The following is a 7,368-nucleotide window of genomic DNA, read 5'->3' as shown; positions in this document are numbered from 1 at the left end:
TAGTTGTATCAAATTAATGAGGGACAAGAGTAGTGGATGGGGCTGTAGATGAAACACGTTTGGCCACAAGCTGAGAGTTATTGAAGCTGGGTGGTATGTACATGGGGCTTCATTCCACTATTCTCTTTTATTTTGTGTAAGCTTGAAATTGCCCATAATTTAAAAGGTAAAAAAAAAACCACGTATAGGAATTATTGTCTTATTTCTATTAATAAATGGAACATGACTGAAAGCATCACTAAATTCTCTGGATTGTTGCTGAAATTTTCATCACAATAATTGTAGATTTCCATGCAGTTGTTAAGAAATACTGTGTACACTTTGCCCCAATGCTAACATCTTGCAAAATGATAGTTACAATATCACAACCGTGATATTGACATTAGTAAGATACTGATCTTAATCAGATTTCCCCAGTCTAATTTATACTTGTGTGTGTATGTGTGTGTATTTAGTTCTGGACAATTTGATCACGTATGTAGGTTTGTAGGTCTGCCACCATAGTTAAGATACTGAACAGTTCCATCACCACAAGGATCCCTCCCATGGTCCTTTTATAACTCTTTCCTTCCTGCCCCTCTCCCCATCCCTAACCCCTGGCCAATGACACTAACCTGTCCTTGATTTCTAATATTGTATCATTTCAAAAGCATTATATAGGATGCAAACCTTTGGGGATTAGCTTTTTTTGCTCAACATAATTCCCTGGAGAGTCATCCAAGTTGTTGTGCTTATCAATAGTTCATTTCTTTTTATTGTTGAGTGGGAAGTATTCCATGGTATAGATGTATCACAGTTTGTTCAACCATTCACCTATTGAAGACCATCTAGGCTGATTTCAGTATTTGGCTTTTACAAATAAAGCTGCTATAAACATTTTTTCATAGATGCTTTTTTTTTTTTTAAGAATGGGTCTCACGGAAATTACCATGGCTTCCAAATCCATGCTACCCTGTGTGTCTTATTTCCATACTTTTTTTAGGGTGTCTTATTTCACTAAAGGCAATCTGGATGTCTCTCTGACGCAAACTTGCCTTCAGAAACTCATAACATTAAGTAGTTTGCCTCTGTGATTTATCCTACTGGGGCACTTGGTGTTGAGTAAGGCGATCTTGCTATCTCTCCTCTTAATCCAAAAGGATCTCCTGTCACCTAACTGGAAGATTCTAAACTTGCCTCCTTCATAAGCAGACCTCACCGAGAGCCATGGTAACAAAGACACAGATGCATCTGTCATCTAACATCTTGCTCTGCTACTATGATCACAATTTCCCCTTCTATTGATTAATCTCAAAAGATTATTAATTTTGCAAACTTTCCAAATAAAATCTGTGGCTTTATCTATACATTTGAAGCATGTCATTTCCCTTAAGTGAGATCATGAAGTATTTTCTTAATGATATAATGAATTTCTCTGGCTGTTTTTCTGAAATATTTTGAAAAGCAGTTCTCTGGGGGGAATTTGTAAAGGAATGTAAAATTACAGACCTTTTGGTGATGAAGGGAGCTCTACATCAGTGCTGGTTTCCCCTTCATTATAATCAAACAGAATACTCTTGCTGCACCTCCTAAATATGCACTGGAAGGCCAATTTTCCAACTGATGTATCCACATGCCTTCACAAAGGGGCCAGATCTTTTACATTCAGCCATAGAGGTGATGTAATTTATTTATTTAGGATTTATTTTATTTCTTTCTCTCTCCTTTCCCTACATTGTCTGCTGTGTCCATTCGTTGTGTGTTCTTCTGCGTCTGCTTGCATTATCGGGCAGCACCAGGAAGCTGCATCTCTTTTTTGTTGCGTTGTCTTGCTGCGTCAGTTCTCCGTGTGTGCAGTGCCACTCCTGGGCGGGCTGTGCTTTTTTTCACGTGGGGCGCCTCTCTTGCAGGGCACACTCCTTGCATGTGGGGCACCCCTACATGGGGGTGCCCCTGCGTGGCACGGCATTCCTTATGCGCAGCAGCACTGTGCGTGGGCCAGCTCACCACACAGGTCAGGAGGCCCTGGGTTTGAACCTGGGACCCTCCATATGGTAGGCAGACGCTCTATTAGTTGAGCCACGTCCTCTTCCCAAGCTGATGTAATTTACATTCAGCCACAGATAAAATGAAAATGTCCAATTTACTAAGGAATTCTATTTTCAAAAACCACCACTGATCCACTTAAAGTGTAACAGGGGTTTGTCGTGGTTTTTACCTTTGTCATTTTTCTGAACTCTTTTTTTAATGAAATGTGCCTTTTTAAAAAATCACTCTCCCTCGTTGTTGGCATTCACTGTCTGTTCTCTGTGCATTTGCTGTGTGCTCTCTGTCTGCTCACCTTCTCTTTAGGAGGCACCGGGAACCGAACCTGGGACCTCCCATGTGGGAGAGAGGCGCTCAGTTGCGTGAGTCACCTCAGCTCCCTTGTTTGTTGTGCCTCTCATTGTCTTTCCTCTTTGTTGTGCCATCTTGTTGCACCAGCTAGCCTTCTCCAGGAGGCCCCGGGAACTGAACCAGGGAGGTCCCATGTCGTAGGTGGGAGCCCAATCGCTTGAGCCACATCCACTTCCCTGAGCTAACTCTTATTAGCTCTAAGTGAATCCTTTTTTCTTCTGCTCTGTGGTGCTAGGGCTGGGCCCCTGCAAACTGCTTTTCCCAGACTCTGGTGTGGGTTGCCTTCCTATTGGGCTCTGAGAGGGGGTGAAGGAACTTACTACCAGCTTCTATCAACTCTCCCGCCAAGGCTTGAGCCTCCAGCTTCTTTCTGTATTCCCAGTCTCACCATGACACCACCCCACAGAAGTCCCAGCACCAAGCAGCCACGCCTTACTCAGTGGTCTGATCCGGAGTCCAGCAGCATGCTCCTGAGGCATCTGAGCACTGTCTGGGTTGAGTGCCTCCACCAAAGGACCGAGCACCAGGGAGCACACACTCTGGAGACCCCACTTCTTACGCTTCTGTCCGTTTCAGGTGCTACATGCTACAGTTACTATTATCAGCCCAAGGGGTAAAGAGAGCGTTGATAAATATCTGGATTGCCTCATTGTCCCCTCTTTCACCCTTCCCGCACCTCTGTAACCAATTCCCTGTATTAAATCTACTCTGCTTGAAATACTTAGCACACCTGGTTTTCCTGAGGGTGGAAGCCTTTATACAATACAAGCAGCATTTTGCAAATTGTTTTACATCTTATCTATTTGTGCTCCAACTACGAGGGTCATGTTCCTTAGTTGGGAGAATCTGGGGTTGAATTCAGGACACAGGGATGTGGGCGGATAGGGTTAGGTGAATATCAGAGTTCTTTGGTTGCAAGCAGCAAATGGACTCAGGCTAATTTAAGCAAAGACAGAATCTGTGGAAGGATGTGATGAGCTCACAGAATCAAAGGTGCAGATTCTGAAGGGGTGGGAACAGAGCAGATCCAGAGTCCTAGGAAGCAGGAACCAGTGGGCAGGACTTGAGGGTGCTTAACCAGCATGAATATACACAACCCGTGCCCCACGAAGGGTGTGGCTCACTGGCCCCACTGTGGTCCGGTGCCTCCTGATTGAGCAGGACATCCTGACTGACAGTTCTACTAAACTGTGTCCAATTGAGGAAGAGGAATTCAGGGAAAAGAAATTAAGCATGCTGTTCCCTGTAGAAGGAAGAAGGGATGATGGTCAGCAATTACAACCAATTTTTGCTACATGAAACTTCAGAAGTCTTCGGTCGTCAATTACAACGCACTCTACACTAATACTTCGAAGAAAAGAATCATGTACTTGGGGTGGAATGCTCAGAGCAATTTTTCTAAAAGAAAGTTCTACAGGTAAAGTCTTCCCATCATTGCTTACGGATTGGGACAAGTCCAGGAGGAGTTTTTTTAATCATTATTTTTCGTTTGACAAACATTTATTTACCTCGCCCCACTGACTCTAAGCCCCAGTGACTCTGGTCTAGGTCATTTCCTTTACCACTGTCACCAAAGCAGAGCTAGTGTTACTTAACATTAGCAGCTAATACAACAGGGTGAGCTGGCCTTTTAGGAATCCAGAGAGACACCCCACAAAGGTTAAATATTAACACATTTATAAGTATAACACAATTAGTTCACTTTGCCTAATAAAACACCACAGTAGTAAATGAAAACAAAGCACAAGTTCAAACAAGTACAGTTTGTTTTCTATTATAGTAATTTCCCTTTAAAGCCTTCTCACACAATTGTGTTAAAGACATTTTAACAGAAACTACTTAGTATTCTGCCATACTAAGGCAATTCTTTTTACTTCTCTGTATTACTCCTCTACCACTTATTTATTTTAAAAAACGTGTGGAGTTTTTTCTTTATAAGAGTAATGTGTGTCCACTGGAGAAAAAGTGTTAAAATAGAGTAATATATAAAGAAAAAAATACCCATCATCCATTATACCAGTCCCAAGAGACAATGACTGTTAATATCTTAAGTGTATTTTCTTTGGCTCCTGGTGATTTGGATGAAAATAATTTGGCCAGAAACAAAACTGTTTTTGCTTTATAATTTCCTGATCTTTCTGTAATGTGCTTTGCTTTTATGATAAGAAAAACAAACAACAAAGGAATGCATATAAGAACAGGATCTCTGTATGTCTGTATGTCTTCTTTATCCATGTATCCCCGTGACCAGCACACTGCTTAGAACATAGTAGGTACTCCAAAAATCTTTTCTGGATGGCTAAGGTTTTCACCCCAAACTAGTGGATGGGGTTATTAATAAACACATCTTCACACTACAGTTATGCCTGGGTATTATTTCTCTCTCTTGTTAGTAAACAGTTCATTCTATAACATGGGATCTGTTCTCAATAATTTTGCTATCTTAATTAAGACTGATAGGATTCAAATTCCAACCCAATAGTCACTAGCGATGAAACTTTGGCAAGAAGTTTCACTGCTCTGCCTCAGTTTCCTCGTCAGTTAAGCCCTGGTCCAGGTGATGGGTATACAACCAAAGATCTGCCCTCAAATTTACATTCTAGTGAGACAGCCTTAAACAAACATTTGTCAGGCGGTATGACAAAACAAGTGCTATATGAAAAAAATAATAGACTACGGAGAGCCGATGTAGCTCAATGGTTGAGGGCCTGCTTCCCTATTTGAGGTCCTGGGTCCAATCCCCAATACCTCCTAAAAAAAAAAAAATAGACTAAAGGGGATAGTGACCTCAGATGGGGGTGGGGTGTTGCTATTTATCTCAGGGTGATCCGAGATGGCTGAAAGTATCACAAGTATCCTAGTGTAGTGATTTTTGCAAACTTCAAATTGTGACTTGATGTGATCATGAAATTCAATTTAGAAGGTGAGCTGCATGTTTTAAAAAATAAAATATAAAGTACGAGTACATCAAACATATTAGAGGTGAGCACTGTTTTGTGTAACTTGTTCCAGTTTACATAAGTGCATACTAGTTTCTCCACTGTCTGGCATGAGAAAGCCATGGTTAACTCAGAACTTTGAGGTAAGGAGTCTTAGAGAAGGGTACCCTTCTTGGTTAGGATAGCCACACCTTGGCCTGCACCAGTTTGTGTCTTAATTACCTAACAGACTTAGCTGAGTGCAACAGAGACAAAAAGACAGTAGCAGTAAGAGCAAGCCGGTGAAAAGATCAGGACTAGAGCTAAGAGGTAGCAAGAAAAGCAAAACAAAACCGAACAGGTAAGCAATTCAAGAAAGACTGGGATCACATTTTTCAGGCAAAAAATACTTGATGGGAAAAAGATAAAGCAGGGGGTGGGCAGGAGAGAGGTTCGACCGATGCAATTTAACAACAAAACAAAATCCAAAGCTAATCATATACTCTGTACATGAAAAATGTATGCTCGTTGTGAATATTTTCAGAAACTCCCCAAATATCTGCTCCACACTCCCTCCTCCTATCCTCCTGCGGTAGGCTGTATATAAAGATTTTAAAGCCATACCGACCAGGAAGGTTTCTTTACTTTCAACCCTTTAAACATTTAATATGTTTTGGAAATTCTGCCTACCCATCGGAAATAAGCAAATTATATTAAAGAGCGACTGGAAATCATCTGTCAAGACTTCTCTGGTTGTGCAAATGAGGAGGTTCCTACTGAAGCAGGGCTCTAACACACGAGCATTCTAGAGCAAAGCCTGCAAACTACAGTCTGCGGGCCAAATCAAATCCAACGCTTGTTTCTGTATGACCAAGAATGTTTTTTTTTCAATCCCCCCGGCCCTTGCGGCTTGCTTGCTATTTGCTCTCTGGGTCAGTTCGCTGTGCGTTCTTCTGTGTGTCTGTATTTATTTTTATTCCCCCGCCCTTGCAGCTTGCTTGTTTTCTACTGTGTCCATTCACTGCATGCTCTTCTGTGTTTTTACAATAAAACGGGGGCACAGAGATACCTTTGGGTGGGGCTTTGCCGGAAGGGATAGTCTCCCTTTTTTGTTTCGACACCTTGCTGAGTTGAGTCTCCCTTTCCGAGTCGGCCGGTTGGGTCTTGGGGTCCAGGCAGGTCTCCGTGGTGTGCGGTGACCTGCCTTCACAAGGAGGCCCCGGGATGTGAACCCAGGGCCTCCCAAATGGTAGACGGGAGCCCAACTGATGGAGTCACAGCTGCTTCCCCCAAGAATAGTTTTTCCACATTTTTAAATGGTTGGGGGGAAATCAAAAGAAAGAGTATTTTGTGACACATGAAAATTATATGAAATTCACTTTAAAAAAACAGTAAAATGGCAACTTTTGTTATATATGTCATACCACAATTTTTAAAAGTCTTTAAATTACATTTAATTCAAATTTGTGTCTGTAATAAAGTGTTATTGGAACACAGCCAGGTTCACCCATTCCGTCTAAGGTTCCTTCAGTGTTACAAGGATGGCAGAGTTGAGCAGTTGTCCGAAAAGCCTAAATAAAGTATTCACTATCTGGCCCTAATTTATAGAAAAAGCCTGCAGACGGCATTCTAGACTATGAGGGCTGTACTGCTTAAACAAACACCCTTCCAACCCTCTTCCTTCTCCAGCCACCACCTCAGCTTTAGTCAATACCAAGATTTCTGTGCCCGACATGGAGGGCGTTACGATAATGAAGTGTATTGGACACGTGAGACACAAGCCGATAAATTTCTATATAAGGTCACGGGGGTGGTTCTGCCACCCACTAGAGTAAGTTCTGGGTGTGTTTCTCGATCAGAAAAGTGGGCATCACAGCAGCAGCTGCACGACTTCGTCTCAACATCACCATGGTCACTTGTGCGCAGGCACTTGGAAACCTGTCAAGGCAACAAGTGTTCCGAGGGTGTCTCTGCAGGGGGCGGGTGCCTCTCGGAGGCTGGATATAGACTAGTTTCCTCTGCAGGTTGGCACCTCCCCCGCAGCCCCCCAGGTCCCCTCTGCGTTGGGCCCTAA

The sequence above is a fragment of the Dasypus novemcinctus genome, chromosome X (genome assembly GCF_030445035.2).
Source record: "Dasypus novemcinctus isolate mDasNov1 chromosome X, mDasNov1.1.hap2, whole genome shotgun sequence".
NCBI classification, from domain to species: Eukaryota; Metazoa; Chordata; class Mammalia; order Cingulata; family Dasypodidae; genus Dasypus; species Dasypus novemcinctus.
This window is presented reverse-complemented; position numbering follows the sequence as displayed.